Here is a 14,589-nt window from a genome sequence, read left to right as displayed (position 1 = left end):
ACTAAAAATACAAAAAAATTAGCCAGGCGTGGCGGCAGGCGCCTGTAATCCCAGTTTCTCAGGAGGCTGAGGCAGGGGAATCGCTTGAACCTGGGAGGCGGAGGTTGCAGTGAGCAGAGATTGAGTCACTGCACTCCAGCCTGGGCGACAGAGCAAGACTCCAAAACAACAACAGCAACAACAACAACAAAAACCCCAAAAAACAAAATTAGCCTGGTGTAGGGGCGCATACCTGTAATTCCAGCTACTCGGGAGGCTGAGGCAGTAGAATCGCTTGAACCCAGGAGGTAGATGTTGCAGTGAGCTGAGATCATGCCATTGCACTCCAGCCTGGATGACAAGAGTGAAACTCTGTCTCAAAAAAAAAAAAAAAAGAACCTGCTACCATATAACCATATTAGTTTAGAAACATTTAATGCGAATCATATTTCTAGACTTCCTTTCTCATAGTTTTAAAATTTCATCATTTTTAGTCTCATACAGTTCTAAGATATTAAATATCACCATGAAAAATGCAATGTCCTTAGTAGTGCTGTGACGATTGGTCAGCAAAAGTACCCAAATTCCTTTTGTTTCTCTGTTGCTAATGGTAACTTGGAAATTAGAGTTCCTAGGAAATTCCTGAACAATTTAATTTCTCTAGTGCTTACGGTAACCTGGAATTTGTAGTGCCCAGAAAACTTCCATCTTCCATAGCTACCTACACACTGTGTTTTGAGGAAAGCAACTAACGAGGATATAAATCTTGGGGGATCAATTGAAAAAACAGTCTCAGGATCTACATACTTCAAGTTTGTTGATATTCTAAGGCCTTCTTATTGAATAATTTTGGTTAATAAAATTAGAGAGAAAGCACAGTTTAATAGTGACTATGAAATGTAAGAAATTATCATTAGAAAAATTAGTCCTGTCTCATTTATTAGAAAACCTATTTTTATAATTAAATCAGACCTGTGTATTTTAACTTGTAATTTATTAAACATGGTGAAATTTTATTTGGAAGACATTATGAATAAGTGCTGATAAATTGCTTAAAAATGATGGTCACAATATTTTATTCACATATTTTCCCCATACACTTTGAAAAGGATTTGAGATATGTTACACAATGAAACATAAGGTAAAATAAGCCATATATGTATATGGATAAAACAATAGTCTTTGTTTTGAGACAGGGTCTCTCTCTGTTGCTGAGGCAACAGTGAAGTAATTCAATCATCGCTCACTGCAGCCTCCATCTCCCAGGCTCAGGTGATCCTCCCTCTTCAGTCTCCCAAGTAGTCAGCACTGTAGGTGTGCACCACTATGCCCAGCTATTTTAAAAAAAAAAAAAAAATCTGGTGAAGGCAGGGTCTCCCTGTGTTGCGCTGGGCTAGTCTTGGGCTCAAGCAATCCTCCTGCCTCAGGCTCCCAAAGTGCTGGAATTACAAACGTGAGCCAGATGCTTGGTTGGCTTAATAAAATGATAGTCTTAATGCTAGCATCTCTTGAGAGAGCTGAGAATTTATGATCCAGGTGTTTTGCTTTCTTAAAATCTAACATGAATAATGATAACATATAAAGCTTGGAAAAAATATAAATGAAAATTAAAACCAAGTAGGCTGTTTCCCTTAACTGTTAGGTATCTTCAATGAGCCTTTTAAAGGCACTGTATTTTATTTCATTTTTAAATTTTATTTTAAGTTCCAGGATATATGTGCGGGACATGCAGATTTGTTACAGAGGTAAACGTCAAAGCACCATATTTTAATCAATGCATGTTTTGTCTTTCTGTTAATGTCATGTTGAAGATAAGCTATCAGATATGAGAGATAGGAACTCATGCTCCTGTAATGCTAGATATATATTATCCTTCAAAAACCCCAGATCGTTTAGTATGAGGATAATCCTCAAAAATCAACACTGAATCTTCTCAAGGACTTTTACAAGGTCTTGGTCATGGTTTCCAATGGCATTGCCAAATGCATCATAAGGAGTACTTTATCTTAGGAAGAAAAAGCAAACAAGGGAAAAAACAAAAACAGCTCCCATATTTTCTGAGATGAGTAAGTGCACTGATATGGTTTGTATCTGTTTCCCTGCCCAAATCTCATGTTGAATTGTATTCCTCAATGTGGGAGGTGGGGCTGCTGGGAGGTGATTGGATCATGGGGGCAGATTTCCCCTTGGTGCTGTTCCCATGATAGTGAGTGAGTTCTCCTGAGATCTGGTCTTTTAAAAGTCTGTGGGCCTCCCCATCTCTCTCTCTTCCTCCTGCTTCTACCATGTGAGATGGCTGCTTTCCCTTTGCCTTCAGCCATGATTGTAACTTTCCTGAGGCCTCCCCAGAAGCCAAGCAGATGCCAGAATCATGCTTCCCGTGTAGCCTGCAGAACCGTGAACCAATTAAACATCTTTTCTTTGTAAATTACCCAGTCTCAGGTGTTTATTGCAATGCAGGAACAGGCTAATACACAATATGCTAATTGTTAGGTATCTGTTTAAAATCAACTATTCAATTTTGTTGTAGTTCATGCACAAGTTGTTTTTCCTAATACTGTAAACAGGATTTTAGAATGGAAATATTTTATTTTCAGATTTTGCCGAGGTCTGTTTTCATATTACAAAATACAGTGCAGTCAAGCTAGACAGGAGCTTGCAAAAGAGGTACCCCAAACCTCTTTTGACACCCATCACTATTTATTAAATTATAAAACTGGAAAGGCCAGGGAAAGTAGATACTACCCCAGATTTATTTCTATGTCATAGAGTGTTGTGAATACAATCATACCTAACTCCGTTGAAGAGAGTTGGGGATTTTTCTCTGACTTCAAGGCTACTGAGAAGTCCTCAAAGAGACTCTTCCACGAGCTTGTCATTTGTGCCCTGCCATTTGGGCAGGAATGGTGAACTGGTATCTGCCTGACACCTGAAAAATCTAAAACAAAATACTGAGTGAGCTGACTGCTGGGAGTAAATAAAACGGTTGTGTTTGGGAACTGACCATAATTAGTGATATGATCCTAACAATTTTAAGATACAGAGAGTTGTTTAAAAATAATTATACTAAATTCCTCCAAGTGCATGCATATGTGTGTGTGTGTGTATGTGTATGTGTATGTGTATGTGTATGTGTATGTGTATGTGTGTGTATGTGTATGTGTATGTGTATGTGTATGTGTATGTGTATGTGTATGTGTATGTGTATGTGTATGGATTCCGAGGCAGTTCTCTTGGAACACTCCAGTAGAGGGTTTCCCAGGAATGGAGGGAAAGGGTTAGAGGTAGAGAGATTGCTTCCAAATAACCCGTGAAGGTGCCCATGAGAGAAAGTGTCCATGTTAAACACTTGTCAAGTTAACGGAAATGGAAGACAAAGTAGATGGGTATGAGGTAAGAAAGTCTTATTCACCTACGTCATTAAAAAAAACTGGTCTCACTCAATAAATTGATTGTACAACTCACTAAGGATTCTAACACAGAGTGGCGAAAATATTGCATTAGAACACGAAACACATGATTTATTATTTTAACCAGTAGAAAATCATATTGAACTACTCTCACTGTCCCTACCCTGGGCACACAGGCCAGCTTTGATGAGAACTGTCTTATTAGTGAACCAGAGTTGGAGGCCTACGCTTTCACCTCATGAACTTCTTGTTTAGTTTTTTCATTATTTACAGACAACATTTCCAGGAAGCAATTCAAAAAGAAGTAAAGGAAGTATAAAGGAGTAGGAATCCTAGTTACTCAAGAAAACTATTATAAATAAAAATGGATAGACCTTAGTGAGTATTTCAGATCAGATGTAGTTTTATAAGATGGGCTAAATGTTTCATGTTCAACACTGTTCAAAGAAGAACTTCAAAATGTAAGTGAATTTCTTTCTCACTTTAAAAGGGAAGATGCATCTGCATTAGCTGAACGCACCTATGCTGGACACCAAGGGTTGAGCTGAGCTGCACAGGATTAACCTGACTCTTAGGGGAAAGCTAAATGAAAAAGTGTGGAGCACCCATGTGCACTCTGAGAAAGCTGCATGCAGTATAACAGCCCCATTTGTTATCAAATGAGGGATCTGAGTAGATTAGGCAGCACCCTCAAAATGTTAAAAATTGAAAATGTAGTCACAATTTCATTTTTTGGGAATATAAAGCATTCATATCCACAATTTGATATTTTTAACACGAAAAGGTTTTCATGTTTCATCCTGGAACCTTTTGTATTCTCTCATAACTAAAGAAAACTATCCAAAATTGTTGAAAGCTAATTATTTAAGCACAAAAGCAAGAATTGGTAATAACAGTTCATGAAATAATTTTGTATATTGTAAAGCCATTTAATGTAATACAATGTTAAGCTAACCAGAAATCAATGAGAAAAGGATAAAGTACCTCAATGAGCTATATTAGTCAAACGTCTTCTATCCTAAAATTTTGGTTATCATCAATTAAAAAGAATAATAACTATCAGTATAAAAATCTGGAAAAATGTAGATGAAGATTGTCTTTATCTAAACGGAGAAGGGTTTTCTAAAACATAAAAGCAATGACAACATCATAATAAAAAATACTATCACATATTTGAATAAAAAGCCTTTCATATACCACAAAAGAGAAACAAAAATAAAGGCAAACTGTTAAGTCAGGTAAGATATTTCAACAAATATGACAGATAGAGTCAAAAACATAATTTCTATTTTATAGATTGATTTATTCACTTATCATTTATTTACTAATTCCCTGAGTGTCCGTTGTTCCTCTCGGCTTGTGCTAGATGTTAAAACTATAGACAGTGATCTACGTAGTGATTTCTGTCCGTATGGGAAGACAGACAATAAAAAAGTTCCAGAAACAATCACAACAAATATAAACATTGACAAGTCAAATCTAATTAAACTTAGAGCTTCTGCACAGCAAAACAAATTATTAACAGAGTAAATAGCCTATAGAATGGGAGAAAATATTTGCAAAATAATCATTTGACAAAGGTCTAATATTCAGCATCTATAAGAAACTTTAAAAAACTACAAAAGAAAAACAACCCCATTAAATGTGGACAATGGACATGAACAGACAATTTTCAAAAGAAGACATACATGTGGCCAAGAAGCATATGAAAAAAAGCTCAATAACACTCATCATTAGAGAAATGCATATCAATATCATAATGCCATACCATCTCTAGTCAGAATGAGTTTTGCTAAAAAGTAAAAAGTAACAGACTCTGGCGAGATTGCAGAGAAAAGGAAACAGTTATACACTATTGGTGGGTGTGCAAATTAGCCCAACCATTATGGAAGGCAGTATGGCAATTCCTCAAAGAGTTAAAAGGAGAATTACCATTTGATCCAGCAATCCCATTACTTGGTATATACCCAGAGGAATATACATCACTCTACCATAAAGATATATGCACATGAATGTTCATAGCAGCACTATTCACAATAGAAAAGACATGGAATCAACCTAAATGTTCATCAATGATAGACTGGATAAAGGAAATGTAGTACATTTACACCATAAAATACTATGCTGCCATAAAAAAGAATGAGATCGTGTCTTTTGTAGGAACATGGATTATGCTTAGCAAACTACCACAGGAACAGAAAACCAAATACTGCATGTTCTCACTTATAAGAGAGAGCTAAGTGATAAGAACTTATGAACACAAAGAGAAAAACAACAGACACTGGGGTCTACCTGAGGGTGATAGGAGGAGGAAGAGGAGCAGAATAGATAACTATTGGGTACTGGGCTTAATACCTGGATGGTGAAATAATCTGTACAACAAACCCCCGGGACACAAGTTTACCTATGTAACAAACCTTCACATGTACTCTGGAACCTAAAATAAAAGTTAAAAAAATTCTAACTATAAGAGAAAAATTGTATATAATGAGACAAGAAATACAAATTATCAGTAAATATAGGAAATGCTAACTCTCATGAATGATAAAATAAATAAAAAATTAAAACAGGACTTAATGTTTTCTTCCAGGAAATTGGCAAAAATTGAATAAATGTGATAATTCGGTAGTAGATATTTAGAGAGTGGAATAAGGCAGGCTCTCTTACACACTGCTATTGGAAATGACATTTGGTATTATATTTCTAGGAAACAGTTAGGTAATAAGCTTAAGGTACCATATAAAAATGTCATTGCTTCAAATTCTGTTTAAGAATCTAACCTAAGGATATTACTACATATAGATCATTATTAATGTAAAACAATGCATCAATGTTTATCAAAGCTTTATATGTAATTGTGAGAAATTGGAACTAAGTTACATGCCAGAATATAGATTGTGCATGGACAACTTGCAGATTCATTTCCAGATTAAAAAAAAAAATTAAAACCACATGTAGAATAATTTAGATATTTTTATACTTTCAAGCTTGCATATTTAAAGATATTTAAATGTCTTGCATATTTAAAGACACTTGAAGGAAATACATGAATGTTAACCTTGGTTTTGTCTGGGACGAAGGGTAATAGCTGATGTGACTTTTTCTCTATTTAAAAATGTTTTGCCTTATTTTTGTGTGTTCTTTTTCAATTTTCTATCAGTGAGTGTGCTTGAATTCCATAAATAAAAAATATAAAACTTTCATTATGACTCTGATTTTAGCCAAGGTGGTACAATTCAAGTTTGAAGAAACAATGTTGGTTATATTCTTTCATATACTGAAACTAATCAACACTTTTTTGTTACTTTCTTAGTATGTGACAAACATTCTTTTAATTTCTGAAGATACTGTGATAAATATTAGGTAGTAATTAGTGCTAAGAAAAAAATAATAAAGTAATGTAAGGTGGTAGATAGAGATGGGGGTATTATTTTAGATTAGTGGTCATGAAAGCCTCCTTTAAGTCATGCCATTTAACCCAATAACTGAATGTAGTCGAGCGAGTAAGTTATTAAAATATCAGAGGAAACAACAAGTGCAAAAGCTCTGAGGTGGCAACATGCCTGGTGTGTTCACAGAATGTAAAAATACTACTATGGCTGTGGTAAAATGGCTGAATAGAAGAAAAGTAGGAGATATACTCATCATTTGATTGATATTGTCAACTTCCGTAAATTAGCCTTAACTATTTATTTTCTTGATGAAATTTTATTAAGTAATGTTTTTAAATTGCATATCAAAATTAATACTGAATTACTTGTTCTTGAAACCTATTCACAGTGTCTGGAAGAAAACACATATTAAAAATAGAATAGTTAAAAAGACCTCTGGAATGGTAGAATGAGAACCTCTTTAAATTTACTCCTTCATAAAATCAATAAAAACAGCAGCCAACAAAATGGTAAAATCAAGTTTTACAGAACTCTGAAAATTAATTGAATGTTTGCAACATTCTGGGAGCAGTTATTCAAGAAACAACGCTGAATCTCAGTAAGAATAGTGGGCTTTGTCACTTTTTAACTTGATCTACTCCCACTGCCCTCTGACAAAGCCCTCAGCAGACTTGAAAATAAGCAGTTCACAACCACAGTAGCTGAGAAAACTAGCAGTCTTGCAACCAATAGAGGAGGTAGACTGATGTTGAAGCTCCTCACAAAGTCTAATTTCCAGAACATTGTCATCTTTAGAAATGTCTGGCAGCTCAAAAGATGACAGTGTTCTGGAAGAGGCCAATTGTAAGGATACTGATACTATTTGAAGTTATTTGGAATTCATACTGTAAGAAATTCCCACATGCAAGATGTTTGCTAAAAACAATCAGTGAGAATTGTTTAGCACCATGGCTGCCTGAGATTATAATAGATAAGGCAAACAAAAGCCCAATAAAAACCTTAAAAATATCCAAGAAAAAGATGTCCATAGGAGGCTCTGAACAACCCTGTCATATTCCTGGGAATCTAAAAGGCTACATACATCTGCAGGGCTGTGTGTAATCACGGAAAGGATCTAAACGGGCCCTAATGTGTCACCTCTGAATGTTCTTAAAGCCCTGCATAGGCAGAAAATGAAGTCAAAGACAGAGTTTAAAGCTACCTGAGCATTTGATGATCTGTCTCAACTTTCTGATTTGGATGCCTTCAGTGAGAGAAAGAGATAAAGGACATCCACATTGGAAATGACACACACACAAAAGATCTCTACTTGTAGATGGTGTAGTCTTGCATACAGAAAATCTTAAGAAATCCATCAAATTTATTATAATGAGTAAACAAGTTTGGCAAGGTTACAGGATACAAGATCAATGTAAAATATTAATTATATTTATGTATACTATCAATAAAAATTTGTAAATAAAATCAAGAATGCAATTTTATTTACAATATCAAAAAACTGAAATCCTTTATAAATTTAATAAAAGTAGTTGAAGACTGTTAAACTGAAAGTTACAAAACAATTGTTAAAAACAAAGATCAAATTAAATAGAAAGGCATCCCATGCTTATGGATAGAAAAGATTAATATTTTTAAGATGGCAGTACTCCTTAAATTGATCAATGGGGTTAACATAATCTATATAAACCCCCAATAAGCTTTTTAATAGGTGTTAATAAAGTGATTCTACAGTTTATATCAAAAGGCAAAAACTTAGAATACCCAACACAATACCGAAGAAAAAAACCAAGATTGGAGAACTCATGCTATCTAATTTCAAAACTTATTATAGAGCCAGAGTAATCGAGACAGCCTGGTATTGGTGAAAGAATAATGATCCATATGATAACAGATTTGAGTTGTAGACATCAGTATGAAGTCATATTTAGCTTAAGATAGATACAGATGATTATATATAGAAATATTTACAGATAGGTGTATATATACTGGTTAATATACACACATATATTTCCTTGTTTTGTCAGATGAGAGGACCTGTATGAAAGAACACCCCAGTAGAAATGAGCACACCTTATATTCAGATCATAGCTTGGTTTCTAATACCATTCTCTAGAAAAAGAAACCAAGGTTGCTTGGAGAAGTGGCCGATTCTTGGGCCAGTTGAAAATATGTAAGATGAGCCCGTCACATCTTGTAATGACAGAATAGAACATGCTCAAACACATGCATACACACCCCCCCCAACACACACACACAGTGATAGGTTTATATCAAAGGGACACAATAGTCAAATGAGAGGGCTCCTAATAAACAAAGTGGAAACAATTTGAGCCACAAAATAAATAAACAATGTTACAACAAATTAAAATACAAACTGTAACAAAATTCATTGGCCCATATTATTCTAAGTAAGTGAATAAAAACATAAACGAATGACAAGAGACAAATGTCACATGCAGAAGAATTCCATGTAATTTAAATAGTATTTCACCCCCAAGGAGGTGATACATGACTCATAACTCCTTTAGTGTGAGTTTTTCATACTGACTTCCTTTCAAATAATATAATACAGAAAGGGGGAAAAAGAGTAACTTCACAATAGATTAATCTGACAAATACTACTTCAGCCACGTGGTCAAGTTAACATTAACATTGATGTTATGTTGATAGTATGTATCTTTGATATGATGTGATGAAAATGGCACTTAATCTCTGTGGTCTTCCTCCATAAACCTTATAGTCCCAGTCAAATCAGGAGAAAAATATAGGACAAATCCCAACTGAGGGACATTCTACAAAATGCCTTACCAGTTTTTCTCAAAACTATCGAAGTCATCAAAAACAAAGAAAGTTTGAGAAATTGTCACAGTTAGGAAGAATCTAAGGAGAAATGACAGATAAATGTAACATGGTATCCTGGATAGAGTCCTTGACAGGAGATGGACATTAGGTAAAAACCAAGCAAATCTCAATAAAGTACAAACTTGAGTTAATAATGATGTAACGCGGTTAATTAGTGATAGCAAATGTAACACGCTAATCCAAGATGTTCATAAAAGGGAAAACCGGATGCAAGGTATTAAAAACTCATTTTTTTCCTCAAAATCTAAAACTGTTTCAAACTAAAAAGATTATTTTTAAAAAGCACTACTAGAGACAATTTCTGCTTAACATAATGGACCCCTGTAGAGACTCAGGAGCCATGCTACTCAGGTTTCAATTTAGGTTACCACTTAGCATTTGTGGTTTTAGATAAGTTGCTTATCTTCTTTGGCCTCATTTTCCTTCTCTGTAATAAGAAAATGGTAATAACACCTAACTCATAGTATTTTTATAAAAAATCATATATGTTTAAAAGTTAAGTACAGCATGTATCACATAGTAAGCACCATGAAAATGTTTATTAAATGAACAATATGCTAGAAATCCTTTAGGGAGAAGACTGAATTAAAGAAAAAGATCTTTGATAAGCCCCACAAGATACAGTGAAATAGCAAATGGTTAGACTTAAAAGCAGAGACTGCGAAACTGCTTTCCAAGCAGGGTAGAGTTTTATTTTGCATTTAAGAATAGAAGACTCAATGCCCACACAAAAACTTGCACATAAATGTTTATAGCAGTATTATTCATAATAGCTACAATGTCGAAACAACCCAAATGTTGATCAACAGACAAATGTTGATCAACAGACATAAACAAATATGATTCACTGGAATATTATTTGGCCATAAAAAGGAAAGAAAGTGATAAATGCTAAAAGTTGGATAAAACTTGGAAATGGTCACAAAACTCCACATACTAAATGATTCATATGAAAATACAGAATAGAAGAATCTGTAGAAACGGAAAGTGATTAATGGCTGCTTAGTGATGGAAGGGGAGGGTGGTGATAGCAAAATGGTACATGAGTTTTTATAGCTGATAGAACTGACTGTGGCAATGGTTGCACGTACATGTGAATACTCTAAAAGCCACTGACTAGAATACTTTAAATGAGCAAATTGTATGGTATGTGAATTATGCTTTAATAAAGCTATTTAAAAATAAATAAAAGCAAAGTGAAAATATTTTCTGGTAAGAACAAAAACCAAAGAGCACTCAAATTATTAGCTTGTCTTGCTTTTCTACATTTCTTATAGTCTAGAAGTGGTCTAGATATTTGAAATATAAATAAAAAGTGACATGCAGAAAGAATTTAGTATCTTGCCTGGTAACATAGCCCAAATCTGCTTCTTCAGTCTAAGGATATGCATGTTTACTTTTAGAAGAGAGAACATGAACTATCGTCAGTGTAGGCAGAAGGTCTACTTTTAATCCCTGATCTCACATAACTGCATAAATTACTGTCCTCGTTTGCCTCCAGGATTGGGTGAAGAATGTGATCTGATAGCAGTTGAATGCTAAGCAGTAGACACTATTAGTAATTCAATTTTTTTTTTTTATTCAAGAATGGAAGAAGTCAATTCTAGGAATACCAAACAAATCTCTCTGAACTCTGAGAGAAGAACATGGCAAAATATAAACATCTGCATGAGACACTTAAGCACACTATTATACAATCTGTGTTCACTGCTTGGTGTGCCTGCCCTTCCTCTTCTATGTCCACATCTGCTCACCCACTTACTCATCTGCTTGTAGACCCAACCTGCCTTTTCCAAGCATTGCTTATGCTCTTCCAGGCATATGTGTGGCTAAGGCTATGTGCTTCCACTATGCTATATCCAGGTGCTGCCTCTAGTTATCTACTGACTTTCACATTTCTTTATTAAATAGTCTCTCTGAAAAACAGAATGAGTCCTCTCATTACCTCAGGATCCAGATCAGTGTATTGGAGATAATAAGAGGTAAATAAGTCTTCAAAGTTGATATATTCATGATTCGAAGTTGATATATCTTCCTTTCTGATATGAAGAACAAAATGCCCATAGGCATTCCCTTTTATGAATTGATGATTTTTTTGGTTGAAATGTGAACTTCTAAAATGTAGGAAATAGTGAAGGTAGACTTGAGACACCAGAGATAATGAGTAAAATGTAGCTGATAAAAAGTTGTACAAAATTAAGCAATGGAAGAATAAAGAACTGAAAAATAAAATAAAAATAAAAATAACCCTTTGCATTTATTCCACATCCCTTACTAAAACATATTATCAGATCGTAACACTTGCATCAAAACTATTGAGCCTTCATCACCTACAAGGCAAAAAGTCTTCACACGTTTTATCCTCTGCCACGTCCCATCAATCTGGAAACATCAGCAATGAGAAAATGATTGTACATCCCTGAATTATGCTTTTCACAGTCCTTGCCTTTCCATAAATGTTTTTGTGTCTCCTGTCTCTTGGGAAAATATCTTTTTATTTCAAATTCCAATTCAGAATTAGCTTTTCCAGAAACTTTTCCTTAGCCATCCCCTTCCCACTAAAATAGTTAAGTACATTTTTTTGTTGTTGTTATGCTGAGTATTTTACCTACTTCTGTTTTTGCATTTATCCCACTGAATTTCAACTGCAGTTAGTTTTTCTAATTCAATGGAGAGATCACCATGACCAGGAATCATATTGCTCTTCTTTCGCACAGTATCTTGTAAATAGTAAGTAATCAGTAAGGGTTCGATTTTGGTAATTGAATGATGAATAAACAAATTAATGCTTAGACACTTTTTGTTTCTTAACATAATGCATCATATCATATATTTTTATGTCCACGCTGAATTAGGCATTTTAAGTATCAAAGTCCTTTTAAAACCAAGAAAACCAAGAATCTGAAAAGTGTAGTAACAACCAGGAGTAGAAATCTAGCTTTTCTGGCTTCTGAATCCCATGATGAAAGGACATCCAAATTTGAGACAACAATTTGGTGAGCATGGGAGCTACACAAGCATAAAAATGAGAAAGAAACGAAAGTAACTCAAGGAAATATATGTTGCTGCCATCTAGATTGTAATATTTCACTGTTCACCGGGAAAGCAGTCTTATATAAAGATTTTCTTGGAGAGTCACATTTCCTCCAATCACTATTAAACTCATTTCCATCAAATGGAACTACTTATTACTACTGAATTAATGCTGCTTTGGGAACATTGACTTCTAGGTCAATTTTTATTCAAGAATTGCAGTCTCTTGATTAAATCATTATAGATTTACCATTGATTAGATCAGCAGTCTCACGTCACTAGGTATCTACACATCCTAAAAAATGTATGACAATCTTCTATCTAAAAAGCTAATTTTAAAAAGTTAGAAGATTATGTATTATTTAAAGTGAAAGAAATCATCACCAGCTCTTATTTTAATGTTAAAAAGAACAAAGACCCTAGGAGGTGAAATAATTTGCTTAAAGTGACTAAGTGGCAATATGCCCGGGAATTGGCCCCGATCACCTGCCTTAATATGGGCTTTTGTTTTACTCTTTGTAGATACTTTTTGAGATGGAGTCTAGCTCTGTCACCAGGCTGGAGTGGAATGGCAAGATCTCAGCTCACTGCAACCTCCATGTCCTGGATTCAAGCGATTCTCCTGCCTCAGCCTCCCAAGTAGCTGGGACTACAGGTGCGCACCACCACACCCAGCTAATTTTTGTATTTTTAGTAGACACAGAGTTTCACCATTTTGGAAAGGATGGTTCCGATCTCTTGATCTCATGATCCACCAGCCTCAGCCTCCCAAACTGCTGGGATTACAGGCGTGAGCCACTGTGCCCGGCCAATCATCATATTCTTTTCATCAATTGAGTTACCCCAAATTTTGTTATCACGTAAGAGTGGCTATCTCTACTGTAGGAAAATTCCTGAATTTTTTTTAAAAGGCTCCCCATTTTCATCATGTTACCATTGTAAAAGGACCCATACAGTATAACCTTTACATGTAATTATTTGGACAATTACTACCTATGACTATGCCTAGAGATTGTATTGTTAAAAACAAGTTTGCATTTCTGAGTAATTTGCAAGATTCATTTGAAAGGCATTGCTTGGTCCTTGAAAAGCAGCTTTCAGCAAACACACAAGTCAGCTTAAATTCGTTTGTTTGGCCTTATAATGCTGCCTTCAGTTACCTTCTTGGCTTTGGCCATTTTCTGGTTGTAGCTCTGGATTTTAAAATTTTTTCCACTTATTTGTTGGCTTCTAACCTGGATTTAGTTTTCTTCCTAATTCTGTAGAATTCATAGACATAGACTCTCTGACACTAAGTAGCTGTGAAAAGTTTGGGAAAAAAGTCACTGAGATTATTTTCCATCTGATAAATGTTGACAATATTAGTACCTACCTCAAAGGTTGTCAACATTATATGAATTATTTTATTTAAAACAAGTAGCAGATTACACAGTATTTTAACTCATTAATAAATGTTAACTATTAGTACCATTATTACACAAATCTCTATGAATATAGAAAATGACAAATGTGATTTTACACTAAGAAACATCATATATGTGAACATATGATATATATCAATTTTTCTTGCATCCCTTTGGCAAATATTTGTTTAAGAATAAATAACATTAAAATGCAATCTTGAACCAGAATCACTGCTAAATACTGCCTCTGGAAAAATACTACAACAAGATTATCAAGGTAAAATAGTTAGAAATTCTCCAAAGATTAGATTAAAAACAAGAATATAATGATTTATCATATTCATGAAGAAGACAAATGGTTTCATTTTAAGGAGAATCTGACACATCATTATTCCACAGTAATGTGATCAACTTGCATTCCTCAGTTGTGCAAACACACAGGCTAGATTGATGAATGAATTTTTTTAATGCAAATACTTCATAAGTATTGCCACTTGTGTGGCAAAAGAA

This window comes from Macaca nemestrina, chromosome 5 (genome assembly GCF_043159975.1).
Source record: "Macaca nemestrina isolate mMacNem1 chromosome 5, mMacNem.hap1, whole genome shotgun sequence".
Classification (NCBI taxonomy): domain Eukaryota; kingdom Metazoa; phylum Chordata; class Mammalia; order Primates; family Cercopithecidae; genus Macaca; species Macaca nemestrina.
This window is presented reverse-complemented; position numbering follows the sequence as displayed.